Source organism: Nomascus leucogenys, chromosome 14 (genome assembly GCF_006542625.1).
Source record: "Nomascus leucogenys isolate Asia chromosome 14, Asia_NLE_v1, whole genome shotgun sequence".
In the NCBI taxonomy this organism is placed as follows: domain Eukaryota; kingdom Metazoa; phylum Chordata; class Mammalia; order Primates; family Hylobatidae; genus Nomascus; species Nomascus leucogenys.
In genome coordinates, this window is record NC_044394.1 from 6,117,399 (window position 1) to 6,131,722 (window position 14,324).

The 14,324-nt window shown below is 46.3% G+C and overlaps 1 long non-coding RNA gene across 1 annotated transcript; it reads right to left on the minus strand.

The window, feature by feature from the left end:
• Nucleotides 1-235: 235 nt before the first annotated feature.
• Nucleotides 236-10,837, minus strand: LOC115838226. Its single transcript, XR_004033248.1, has 4 exons — nt 10,695-10,837; nt 6,259-6,364; nt 1,568-1,694; nt 236-441 (listed from the first exon to the last, which is right to left on the minus strand). It is a non-coding gene; the product is annotated as an uncharacterized LOC115838226 (long non-coding RNA).
• Nucleotides 10,838-14,324: the final 3,487 nt, after the last annotated feature.

Consider the following 14,324-nt stretch of genomic DNA (forward strand, 5'->3'; position numbering starts at 1 on the left):
TTTTGAACAAATCATTCAATCTACCAATAGGGACCAAGGCACCATTGTCTTCTATTTCTAGCATGTGCCCCTTGCCCTCCTGGTCACCAGACTGAAGCTCAACCTTCTGGCATTTCACTTGAACAGTAAGAAAAATGAAAGATAAACAGAGAAATGTATACATCAGCTGACACCACCCTCTTTCACAAGTGTTTTCAAACCTTCACCCGTGACTTAAGGGATAACAGGTAGGTAACAGTACAGTACCTGCCACATACACATGATCATGGTTAATCTTCACAACCACCAGGGATGTGATGTTTGCTCCATTTCACAGATGAACGAACTGAGGCAAGAGAGTAACTGGCACATCCAAGATCACACAGCTGTTAAGTGGGCGGAGCTGGAGTTTCTCATCCAGATGTGTCTGTCTCCATGCCCTCTCTGCTGCCTTTCCAGCGACTGGAAGAGATCAACTGTTTGATTGGATTATCAGCCCTCCATTGTTTCTACTTAAATGCACGTGGGTGTACATGTGTGCATTTGTTCGAGACAGAACACATATGTGTGCATGTGTTCGAGACACAATACATATGTGTGCATGTGTTCGAGACAGATCTCAGCCACAGTTAATGCTGGATCTCAGCCACAGTTAATGCTGGATCTCAGTCTCAATACTGGATTCCCAAAATGTGACCACATCCTCTAAGCTACCTCTGTCCACATCAGGTGGCATGTCCGTTAGTTTCAGTATAAGTCAGAATGAAAAACTAGCCCAAAAGAAAACCAGTGATATTAATGATAGAGCAGGCAAAGAGGTGCAGAGGTGGGGTAGAAAGTGCTCTGGGCCGGACGTGGTGGCTCATGCCTGTAATCCCAGCACTTTGCGAGGCTGAGGCAGGAGGATCACGAGGTCAGGAGTTCAAGACCAGCCTGGCCAGCATGCTGAAACCTCGTATCTACTAAAAATACAAAAAAAAAAAAAATAGCCAGGCATGGTGGCATGCACCTGTAATCCCAGCTACTCAGGAGGCTGAGGCAGGAGAATTGCTTGAACCTGGGAGGCAGAGGTTGCAGTGAGCAGAGATCATGCCACTGCACTCCAGCCTGTGCAACAGAGTGAGACTCCATCAAAGAAAGAAAGAAAGAAAGAAAGAAAGAAAGAAAGAAAGAAAGAAAGAAAGAAAGAAAGAAAGAAAGAAAGAAAGAAAGGAAGGAAGGAAGGAAGGAAGGAAGGAAGGAAGGAAGGAAGGAAGGAAGGAAGGAAAGAAAGAAGGAAAGAAAGAAAGAAAGAAAGAAAGAAAGAAAGAAAGAAAGAAAGAAAGAAAGAAAGAGCTCTGGGTCAGAGGGAGAATACCTGCTCTCCTCACACCAGTTATTTAAAAATAAATTTAGGCATATGTCTACATCTCTCCTTGGTATTTTCATCTGCACAAAGGGAGCTATAATGTCTACCTCAAAGCTTTGCTGAAAAGATTCAGTGAAATAATACAAGTACCATTATCTAGCACAGGTAAGCTCTCTCCAGAAGTTAGTTTTCTTCCCTACTGAGACTTCATCAGAATGTCTTGTAAATGAAATTCCACACCTCCTTCAATGTGCATAGTCATCCCAGAGCAGCTCTGTCTTGATTTCTCATAGGTTATCAGTTGGCAGAAGCACTCAACATTACAGTTTTGCCAGTCCAAGAATATAGCCGACTGGATCAAGTTTTCCTAAGAGATTCCAGAAAAAAAAAAAAAAAAAACAAGAATATCATGAACATCTTTGTATGATCTGATGCCTTGGCCTGATTACTATTTGGGGGGAATCCACTCTACCACTCTCTCCATTCATTCCATAAATGTACATCAAAAGTCCCTTTCAAGAGACATCGTGAATACTGAAGAAAGCCCTCCAAGGAGACCTGTAAACAGTAGAGCATGTTGGGAGCTATGTAAGCATTTGATGTATCTGGAGTATAAGTTTTGTCTAAGCTTGGGGTCTATTTTGAAGTCTGACTTGTGTACAGAGCACTTGTCTAGGGGCCAGTGAAAGACCAAGGAGCCTGGGCCCTCAAGTGCCCACAAATTTATTTTTAAATAACTGGTGTGAGGAGAGCAGGTATTCTCCCTCTAACCCAGAGCACTTTTTTTCTTTCTTTCTTTTCTTTCTTTCTTTCTTTCTTTCTTTCCTTCTCCTTCCTTCCCTCCCTCCCTCCCTCCTTTCTTTCTTTCTTTCTTTCTTTCTTTCTAGGAGAGATTGTGATGTGCGAGCAGAGATATAAATGCATTTGTTAGGCCTGGTACGGTGGCTCACGCTTGTAATCCCAGCACTTTGGGAGGCCGAAGCAGGCAGATCACGAGGTCAGGAGTTCAAGAATAGCCTAGCCAACATGGTAAAACCCCATCTCTACTACGAATACAAAAATTAGCCGGGCATGGTGGTGTGCACCTGTAGTCTCAGCTACTTGGGAGGCTGAGGCAGAAGAATCACTTGAACCCGGGAGGCTGAGGCTGCAGTGAGCCGAGATCGTGCCACTGCACTCCAGCCTGGGTGACAGAGTGAGACTCTATCTCAAAATAAAAGTGCGTTTGTTTGCTATCCCTGTACTGAGAAACGAATTAGGTGGGAAAATTCAATATACTGTGGCTGGAATGAGATGGGGAGGAGTGCGAGGCAGAGGTAGAGGCAGAAGAGAAACTCCCATTGCTTTACTGATGATGCTGGAGGCTTTAGTGCATGTTAGGGAGGGGAGCGAGTCTTCAGGAACCATTCCATTTGCCATCTTTGGTGGCATCTTGATAATATTTTGGCGATTACCTCCCCTTCTTGGAAACAGTTGAATCTCCCAGTGATTTCCATAAAAGGTACAGGTGCGTGAGACACTGATCCTCTCTGTCCTGGTTGGGGAGGCAGTGTTCAGCAGTCACTCATGGCCAGAAGTAGCCTTAATATAAGGAAGAACAACTTATCCTTTCACCCCATCATGTCTTATAAGTGTAGTATCCTTTGCATGTCAGAATACAAAAACAGTTGAGAAAAAAAGGTAAAATAGCCCTGAGGGACTATTTATCAAGGCATCCTGACCTCCATGGTCGACAGGGAGGGAACCCGATCAAGGACAGAACCCGATCAAGGTCAACAGAAAATTCCCTTACTAGAACTTGATTCATGAGCAGTGTCTGAGACTAAGAACATTTTCTCCAGCGGCAGCACCTGGATGAGGCTGCTGAGGAGTTCCTGCTACCGACACCCTCTGAAGCTCCTGTCTGGCCTTGTCTTTTCCAAACCTAAGTTTGCCACCTCTTCTCTTTTGAGCTCCCTTTAATGCCTCCAATAAATTCTCTTTTTCATTTAAGTTAACCCATCAGTATCTGTTGCTTACAACCAAGGAATGCTAGCCAATTCTGTGGTTGCTGTGTGGCGTGATGCATGGTTGTGTGTGTGTGTGTGTGTGTGTGTGTGTGTGTGTGTGTGTGTGTGTGTGTGTGTCTGCAGTTCTGTTTTGTGTAACTTAAGGTCCCAAACACCCTTTGAACCTGTGAAAGCTGAAGCCCTTCTTTGCCCTCTCACTCTCATCTCCATTCTGCCTTCCCAGTTTCTAAACTTTCCCCTAAAGTCCTCAGAGGCCAGAAGATGGGGTGGGAAGCAGCTATAAACCCTGACCCACCTCTCAAAGGTGTGCTGGCAATTATAGGGCTGGTGACTGAGCACTGGGGAAGGTAGGAGCAGGACCCACGAGAGGAGGGGAAAGCAGAAATACATTTCTGGGGCCTGGGGGCTGTGGGTTCTGTGCTACATGTAAGTACAAATCTCACGGAACGATCCTAAGTTGGTCTGCTCTTTAGGGTGGGGGGGAACTTTTTCTTTTCCACCAGGGTCTGAGTCCACCCCACTTGGCTGCCATGGTGGGAGGTTAGGAAGGAGTTTCCACCTGTCTTTAAAGAGGCCACTCAGCTCAAGACAACCAGGGGTGGGCCGCCAGGGTGATATACAGAGATGAGCAATATAGCTGGCATTTACTGTTGAAAACACGTAAGAGTCAATATTTGGCTAAGTGTTTATTTGCTAGTGGAACTTTTTAATGGTTGAATGGAGCCCAAGTGTCAGCATGGGGAGTTTGATTTAAAACAGACTGAAGAAGTGCTTCTCCACAGTTGTGAGCTTGGAAAGTTTCGTTTCTTTGGCTCTGGAATCCGCAGTGGGCTGTGTTCCTTGATTCCAGACAGCCTCATGGGGAGCCCCACCCCAGTGGGCTCTTCCTGCCTCTGCAGCCAGCAAGGCAAGGGCCTCGTGTCCCCTCATCAAAACCAGAGCCCAGCCGCCTTCAGGCCCAGTGCAGAGCTTGGAGTGATGAGAAACATCCTCTATGCTTCTAGGTGTGTTCTGTTGCGGAGCAGCCACTGGAGGCGGCTAGCTCTGAGCATCACTCTGGTGATGACCAACCCTCTGCAGATCCAGACCCATCCATCTGTCTTGCCTTCTCCCTTTCTTACTTGTTTTTTTCTCTCCATGTGATGTTTAGTGCTTGTGAGGTGTGTGTCTTTTGCTTTTAACTCTGAGCAGCTGGGGGCAGGGAAGGGAGAGACTGTCCTTTGACAAGGTGTCTCCTGACCACACATCTTCTCTCCCAGGAATAAAACGGTCCAGCATCTCCTGGGTCTGAGCAGCTGGAGTCAGGGAAGGGAGAGACTGTCCTTTGACAAGGGTTTCCCGACTACACGTCTTCACTACCAGGAAGAAAACAATCCAGCATCTCCTGGATCCCTACCATGTGCCAGGCTCCATGCAGGGCACTTCCTCATTCCTCATCTTGGTTCACTCCTACAGTAAATGAGATTCGTCTCCATTTTACAGAGGAGGAAACTGAGGCTTAAAGATGAGCCAGGGTTGGTCTGAAGCCATATAGTTGGAAGGTGGCAGAATAAGACTTGAGCATGGATTGGTTGGACTCTAAAGTCTACACTCTTGGCCGGGTGTGGTGGCTCACACCTGTAATTCCAGCACTTTGGGAGGCCCAGGCAGGCAGATCACCTGAGGTCAGGAGTTCAAGACCAGCCTGGCCAACATGGTGAAAACCTGTCTGTACTAAAAATACAAAAAATAGCCAGGTGTGGTGGTGGGCGCCTGTAATCCCAGCTACTGGAGAGGCTGAGGCAGGAGAATCGCTTGAACCAAGGAGGCAGAGGTTGCAGTGAGCCGAGATCACGCCACTGAACTCCAGCCTGGGCAACAAGAGACAGACTCTGTCCCCAAAAAAATAATAATAATAAAGTCTACTCTTTTTTGCTCCCTTCTCTTGCATTTTCTGGCTTTATGGGCCATTATGCTGACAAGGACTCAAGGCCTGTGAACATCAAAGAAGACAAGCAGGGGCTCATCTATCAAAACCCGTGGTTCTCAGGAAGGATGGCCATCCACAGCTCGGGCAGAGCAGAGCCCATTCTGAACTGCTGGCTTCCTCTATAGCAGGATCCAAAGCTCCAAGACACTTGCTGGGCACAATCAGGGGTCAGCTGCTATTGTCATCCCCTCCTCAAATTCATTCTGCTCAAGAAAATGGGCAGAGGAAATAGCGGAGAGGAAATAGCTTAGGCCCTTGCCATGTGGTCCCCTGGAAACATTCCTCCCTCCCTCCTATATTCCCACCTGGGCTTCTGAGGCTACAGACCTAGGTACATGACTGGGAACAATTATATACCATCTCTGAGCCTCTGGGGCCTCCTCTGTAAAATGGAGATAATCAGGCCTCCAAGAGACAATTTTTTTTTTTTTTTTTTTAGATGGAGTCTCTCTCTGTCGCCCAGGCTGGAGTGCAGTGGCACAATCTCAGCTCACTGCAACCTCTGCCTCTTGGGTTCAAGCAATTCTCCTTGATTCGCCTCAGCCTCCCGAGTAGCTGAGATTACAGGTGCCTGCCACCATACCCGGGTAATTGTTGTATTTTTAGTAGAGATGATGTTTCACCGTGTTGGCCAGGCTGGTCTCAAACTCCTGACCTCATGTGATCTGCCTGCCTGGGCCTCCCAAAGTGCTGGGATTACAGGTGTGAGCCGCTGCACCTGGCCAGAAGCAGCATGATTAAATAAGAGGTATTAAATAAGAGGACATCTTGCAAGACAGTGGAGGCACTAAGCAGTCACTCAAAAAAGTGTTACACTCCCCCCTGCCCCACTGCCACCACCACGCACACACACATGCACACACGCTTCCACTGAATCACATACGGGAATGCCTGGTTCCTAAAAGGGAAGGAAAAGTCCACACCTCCGATCTAAGGCAGCTCCCCACACTCACCTGAAAGACTGAATAGTCAAAGCCAGTCCTTTACCCTTTGCAACTCCGCAAATTGTAAGCAAACAAGGCTGCTCATGATAGGCGGCCCTGGAGTTTGGCCAGATTCCTGAGAGGGAGAAAAAACATCACATTGAATGTCCAGGAGACAGTCCCCAGAGAGAAACTGTTGTTGCTGAGGGACCCCTGCCTTGCCTCTGCGGGTCTGACCTGAGTATTGTGGCAGGAAACCCCTCTGCAATGAAGCATCCTTAACTGCAGGGACTTCAATTCCTCACAACAGGCTGCTAGGTGCTGAGGAGGCATCTCATCCCCCATCTCACAGAAGGGGAAACTGAGGCTCAGAAAAGGTGAGTAACCAAGCCAAGTTCACAAAACAATTTGAGATCAATACTCTATCCCCCAAGACTGGGGCAGATCCACATTTCCAGAAAAGAACGTTTGATAAAGTATTCTGGGTGTAGGCTGGGCACAGTGGCTCATGCTTATAATCCCAGCACTTTGGGAGGCTGAGGTGGGCAGATCACCTGAGGTCAGGAGTTCAAGACCAGCCTGGCCAACATGGTGAAACCCCATCTACAAAATACAAAAATTAGTTGGGCGTACTGGTGCATGTGGGTAATCCCAGCTGCTCGGGGGGCTGAGGCAGAATAATCACTTGAACCAGGGAGGCGGAGGTTGCAGTGAGCCAAGATCGTGCCACTGCACTCCATCCTGGGTGAAGAGCGAAACTCTGACTCAAAAAACAAACAAACAAACAGAAAAGCATACTGGGTGTTGCAAAATAAGGTTATACCTAGCAAAAAGAAAAACAGGTTTCATTTTAATTATACAAATTACTAAAAGTTAGACAAACGTGACATTGGACATCAGTTAAAAGAAAATTAAGAAATCTTCCTTTACACTGTGGGGATAAGTAATCCAATAGGAATTATGTAAAAACTACTCTACTTTTTTGTGAAAAGAAGTCTTTCCTCCCTTTCCTTTCCTCTTTCCTCCCTGCCGCCTCCCCACATACACACAATTGTTCTGCAGTTGTTTCAAATGAGGGAGAGAATGAAACAACACATAATTAAAAGGATGACACATTCATACTTTTTGTAATACTCTTCTCTAATTGGAGCATCACTCCAACTTTATGTCGTATGTAGGTTTTGTTTTCCATGTGAAGAGAAAACAGAGATTCGGTCATTTTCCCAGCATCATACAGCAACTTAGTATCAGAAACTTCTAGCCCAAGTGGTCTCTAACACTAAAAATCCTTGCTTTCTCTGCCATCCTTCTGCCTACCCTTGAGACTCCTAATGGGGCTCTGGTCAGACTGGCTTCTGGATTTTCGATATTCTTAGCAGAAAAACATGTCTGGATGTATAATTACACTGATTATATGTATATATACATATATATGCATATATGTGTGTATGCACACATATACATATCTGTAATATGTGTTTGTATATTTAAATATGTATATAATACATATACACATATGTAATATCTGTTTCAACAATCTTACATCTTATACGTATACCTACGAATGTGTGTGTATAAAAGACAACTGTTTGGAAATGAGAAGGAGGAAAAAGGAAAAGAGAATGCATAAGAGGAAGTGTGTGAGGGAGGAAGAGAAGAAAAAGGAGATAGAAAAGTAAGAGGGGGAGTCAAAAGAAAAAAAGAGGGGTGGGTGAGTGAAAGAACTGCCAGAAGAGGAAATAGAGAAAGTGAAGATGAAGACATCTCTTCTCAGCAAAATAGCCGTACCCACTCTGAGGCCATTAACTTGCCAGAAATTCTCAGGGGGCTCCTTGGGCCCAAGAAAGCAGGTTCAGCCAGTGAGGACTCCTCAAAGCCAGTCTTGTCTCAGGAGCCACAGACCCCGAGACCCTTGTTCCATGTCTGCCAGAAGGTGGAGATGACATGGGAAGGGGTATGGGTGTGGCTGATGGAGAAGTCGTGTACTCAGCCCAGTTCAGGAATGCTGGACAGCTGCCTGCTCCGACCCTCCCTTCCTGAAGCTGTTCAGGGCACCCTCCAACCCAGGCACCTCGTGTCCAGGTGTCCGCATGTCATCAGTTTCTCCCTGGGCCTGGCCTAAGGGGCTTCTTCCCCACCCTATTTGTGTACCTGGAGATGTAGCCTGGCAACCTCATCACGTCTGTTTCCCCATCTGTAGCTTGGGCTTTGGGATGGTAAGATTACTATCTTGGACTGTGCATACTGCTATAACAGAATACCATCAACTGGGTGGCTTAAACACAGTGGACATGTACAGATCCAGCATCTAATTTGGGCCCACTTCCTGGTTTCTACACAACCATCTTCTTGCTGTGTCTACACATGGTGGAAGGGACAAGGGAACTCTCTGGGGTCTCTTTTACAAGGGCACTAACACCATTCATGAGGGCTCCAATATCACTGCCTAATCACCTGCCCAAGGCCCCATCTTCTTATACCATAACGTTGGGGATTCATTTTCTACATGAATTTTTGAAGGAGACATAAAGATTCCGTCCATAGCAAGTATCCACCACATCAGTAGTCATGAAGAGTAAATTAACGTGCAGACACAACTTGGCTCTGAGTCAGCCTCAGTAGCTACCAGCCCTTGTTGTTCTTATTATTACCTGGGCTGAATCCACTTCGTCTGGTTCGCATAGCTATGGCTTTCTTTTTATTATGCAGCAAGGCTCCTGGGTTGTCAATCTGAAGCTGACTGTGCACTGAAGACTCCAGGTCTTAAATCTAAGGAAACCAGATATGGGATTTCTGGCATTTGGGGGCTGATGATGTGGGAGAAAGACTGTATTCACTTAGAGGACATTTATTGCAGACCTACTCTGTGCACACTCCTATCCACATGCTCAGCAGTGCCTGTACAAATAAGGGACAAAGAGAAGCACCCAACACTCCTTCCAAAACTTTTCTTCCTCCTTTCTCTTTTTAAAAAATTACTTATGTGTCTCTCTGTCTCTCGAAATAAACTGTTAGTTCCTTGAGGCCAGGGACTATATCTTGCTCCTTTTTACTTCCCACAACATGCGGCACAGAATAGACACTTAATAAATATCTGGGGATGGACAAGGTGGTTCAAGCCTGTAATTCCAGCACTGTGCGAGGCCAAGGTGGGGGAATTGCTTGAGGCCGGGAGTTCAACACCAGCCTGGGCAACATAGCAAGCCTTTGTCTCAAAAAAAAAAACAAAAAACTGAGTGTGATGGCCCTATGGCCCCAATACTCGGGTGGCTGAGGTAGGAGGATCTCTCTCTCTTTTCTTTTTTCTTTTTTCTTTTTTTTTTTCTGAGATGGAGTTTTTGCTCTGTTGCCCAGGCTGGAGTGCAATGGCACAATCTCGGCTCCTGCAACCTCTGCCTCTTGGATTCAAGCGATTCTCTTGCTTCAGCCTCTCAAGTAGCTGGGATTATAGGGGTCTGCCACCACGCCTGGCTAATTTTTGTATTTCTTGGGAGAGATGAGGTTTCAGCATGTTGACCAGGCTGGTCTTGAACTCTTGATTTCAGGTGACCCACCCACCTCGGCCTCCCAAAGTGCTGGAATTACAGGTGTGAGCCACTGCGCCCAGCCAGTAGTAGGAAGATCTCTTGAGTCCAGAAGGTTGAGGCTGCAGACAGCCTTGATGGGGCCACTGCACTCTAGCCTGGGCCACAGAACAAGAACCTATCTTGATAGACAGATGATAGATGGATAGATAGATAGATAGATAGATAGATAGATAGATAGATAGATAGACAGACAGACGGACAGACAGATGATAGATAGATAGATAGACAGATAGATAGATAATCGATCAATAGATAGATATCTGGAAAATAAGCCAACAACAAAACAATGAGAGTCTCAGGTATGGGTCTCTAGTGGTGACGAAGAAGACCCCCCTTATCTCCCATCACCATCAGAAACTGTAAGCAGCATCCTAGTCAAGCTGAAAGAACTTGAACTGTGGAGGCAATCACACTGTGATCTCTGAGTCACTGTGTGACTGGGACAAATGACTCCAGATATTTGAGTTTGTTTCCACATCTTTCAAATTAAAATATACTCCGCAGTTGTTGGAAGGGGGAAACAAGAGAATTAGATGGTGGCACTTGAAGCATAGAAGGGCTCTATCTAGCACCCTTCTTTTCTGTGCCTTTCTCTAGATAACAACAGCACAGAGCCGAACCCCTTCAACAAACTCATGAAACTAAAAGGACACCAGGTCACCCAAGAAGTAACTAGCTTCATTCTATAAGAAATTTACTCTTTCAGAATTTTGCAGGAACGCTTTGAGGATATATGGTTTTAAGTCAATGGCATTTTCATAAAATAATAACAGTATTCTGGTGGTTGCTTTAAACATACATTATATCTCATTGAATATTTGTATCAGTTCTATGGAGTAGGTGTCCATAGAAGAGGGGACAGAGTTCTTAAACACTCACCCAAATTTGCACAGCTCATGGTGAAAGAGCCAGGATTTGAACATTCCCTTGTGGATCCGTTTGATTCTAAAGTATATTCTCTTTCTCCTCCACCCCATGGCTTCTGTCCATATATGTCGAAATAACTTTTCATTCTCATCAGGAACTGCAGGCAGAAGATGAAGGAATGAAAATGGGGCGGGGTAGGGTGTGCGGGAAACGGGGCCAAGAATCCCTGTCCTTTCTAAAATGAGTAGAAACATTCCAATTCCATTTTTACTGTCTATTGCATTGTAAAAGCACAAAGGCCTCAGCCAAACCCCTAAATATTTAAAGAGTAACAGAACTCCAGATTAAATTAATATCCACGTTCAAACAGTAGCTGCAATGGGGCAATTGCCAAGTTATTTCTATCCTCATGAGAAAGGAAAGAAAGAAAATATTAGCCGGGACCTTCGTTCTGGAGTGCTGAAATCAGATCCCAACAGGGCAATTCTGTGCTGGGGAGCTTTAGCACAATCAAATCTTTTCATGTTTCAACTCAGCCTACTCCTTTCTCACTGGGCTCCTGGCTAACAGCTTCCCTCCAGCGACAATGAATTGGTACCAAAGTGATCTGGACTGTTTTGACACTAAGCATCAATTCCACAGACTTGGTTTTCATCGACAAATCAATTATTCTAGCTCATTACAAGGCCAGAGTGAGTTTTCCCATCAGAATAGAAACTTTCATTCATTCTGCCTTTCATTTGCCCAGGAAGGAAAAACAAAGGAAGGCAGGAGGGAGCTATGCTCAAGTTATTAGAGAATGCCCACATGTTTTCTCCCTGGGACAGAACCCAGAGAGATGAAATGTCACTGAGCCAACTATGCAGAGTTCCAGGAGGAGGATTTGGGCTTCCTGAGAACAGCCCAATCTGTCTGCATCATCTCCATCTCAGAGCCACCAAGAGGCACCCCTGACAGAAGCTTCAGACTAGCAGAGAGAGAGGAGCAGGTTGGCTTGGCAGAAGGTGAAATCAAGCCACAGAGGAAAGCTGTGGGATAAAGGCTGTATTAGATTCCAGCCCTTCTGCCACAAGGAGACAATCACCCCAATACCATAAGCAGCCCATTAGAGAGAGCACCCCACATGTACTGGGACCCAAGACAGGCACATGCATTGCACTCCTCCCAATGCACTGGGAGTCAGTATAAGAAGCACAGTCCAGTGCAGCAAGGAACTGCTCTCCACTAATTCCCAGTCTACGACCCCGAAGAGAGGACCCCTGGGAAAAATGACTGCGAGCGACCTCAGTGTCAAGGAAAGTTGCTCTCCAGAGAAACCATTTATTTTACTTTATTTTATTTTATTTTATTTTATTTTATTTTATTTTATTTTATTTTTTGAGACAGAGTATCTTTCTGTCACCCAGGCTGGAGCGTAGTGGCACAATCTCGGCTCACTGCAACCTCCACCTCCCAGATGCAAGCGATTCTCCTTGCCTCGGCCTCCCAAGTAGCTGGGACTGCAGGCGTGCACCACCACGCCCAGCTAATTTTTGTATATTTAGTAGAGATGGGGTTTCACCATGTTGGCCAGGCTGGTCTTGAACTCCTGACCTCAGATGATCCACCCACCTCAGCCTCCCAAAGTGCTGGGATTACAGGCGTGAGCCACTGCACCCAGCCGAAACCATTTTTTTAATAGACAACATGAATCTTCTCAATGATGTCTTCTGCTTTATTCTGCCCAACTAAAAGCTCAGAAACAAATTTACTAAACAACTTTAATAATTGTGCAAGATTCCAAGTTGTGCATGCCTGTGTACTAACCCTGCCTTCACTTCATATTTCTGTTCTGCTCTTCTTTTCTTTTTGCCATGGTTTCTTTAATGCACTACATTTTTTTAAAAGAGCTGTCTTGTCTCCTGTCTGGAAAGAAAAGAAGTAGAAGGGATCAAATCGATCTTCCATTAAATAAATAAATAAACAAAATGCAAACTTTGGTTTTATTCTCACAAAGCCTGTTGGGACAGTGATCACTGTCCTCAAGTTTTGGCTGAGAAGATTCTGGCACAGAGAGCTTAAGTAACTTACCCAAAGTCACACAGCTAATAAAGGACATGGCCAAGATGCTAACTCAAGTTTTTCTGACTTAAAGGCCCATGCTCTTTCCACTGCCCTGTGCTGCCAGATATTACCCCCAAAAGCTTTCCCTGGCCTCTTGATCCAGGTGGTCTCAAGGCCTCAGGACCTTTCAGAGTCCAAGAGTCGAGCATAGAACCAGCCACTGCTCCCATCTTCTCCCCTTTCACCAGGACAGGACAAGAGGACACAGGTGCAGGCTCCAACTCCACGTCCCAATCCAGCCCAAGCCTGGCCAGTCTTGAGCCAACATGTCAAGGGCTTGGCGCCTTCATTCCGGAGCCCGCATGTGCTGGGAGGAAAGCCTCATGCATGTGTTTCTGATTTGCATGCATCACGCCTGGTCTCCACAGAGCCATTCCAAGTCCGAGAAGCTGTGGGAGCCTTTTTTTTTTTTTACACACACCCCCCTTCTCTTCCTATCCCTCTCTCTGACAGCTTTTCTCTTTGAATCAGAGAATCAGACCCTGCCAAGTGAAAATGTAACTCAAACCTCAAAGGGCTCAACAGCCTCTAGAAACTCGCAAGGCACGATCACCCTAGGGATGCAGCGCTCTGCTGTTGGGACTCCCGCTGGGCGCAGCTCTCTGCCTGCCAGAGGGTGGGGTGGGGGCAGGGGGAGACTGCACTAGGGTCCGGGTATTTTTAGTTGATAATGATTCTAAACGGCCTTGCGCCTTCGGCCTAGAGGTAGGAGTGATTTCTCCACTTTATAGGCAAGAAAGCAAGACTCTGAGAGTTTAAGACCCTTTTATTTATTTAGTGCCTACTACGCTCTGAGTGCTATATATACACATCTCTCCATCCTCACAGTAATCCAGGAGGGCAGGTGGGAGCTTCCAAGGGGATGCTATCTTCCCTTCATCACACAGCTTGTAAGAAGTGAAGTCTGAACTCAAACCCAGGACTATGTGATTCCAAAGAATTTTTTTCCACCGTGCAGCAGGGCATCCAGAGAAGGTGGGGAGCACCCCAAGAGCCGCTAGCAGGGAAATGTGGACACGCACTTGAAACCACCCAATATTCCCCCTGAGCATCACAAACAAGCAAAAGATTCACCAAGCCAAGCCTGTTATCTATCTACTTGCCAGGGAGGAATTGAGCATTCCCGGCAGGTGAGTTTATCTGGAAATGGCTTTCTCAAGGAGGTGAGTCCTAGGCTGGACTACGGAGGATGGGGAGCAGCAGCCACTGGGGGCATGCTGCTAAAGTGAGCAGTGTTTGTCTTTGAGACTCCTTTCCTGAGTCACCACCACCACCGCTGCCACCAAGACTGGCTACATCATTTCCTGGCATAATGCCAAATGAAAATGTGGGGCCTCGTGTTCAAAAACTATTCTATTCAGGACGGTGACAGGAGAGCATTAACCAAGCACAGAGCCCTGTGTAGCTGCTTAGGAGGATGCTCATGAAGCAGGCCCTCAGCGACTCCCTCCATATCCACTTCAGAGCCTAGGAGCCACCTTGCAGATCATCCAGTCCCGGAAGCCCAGAGTGACTGCACAAGGCTTAGGAGCTCATAGG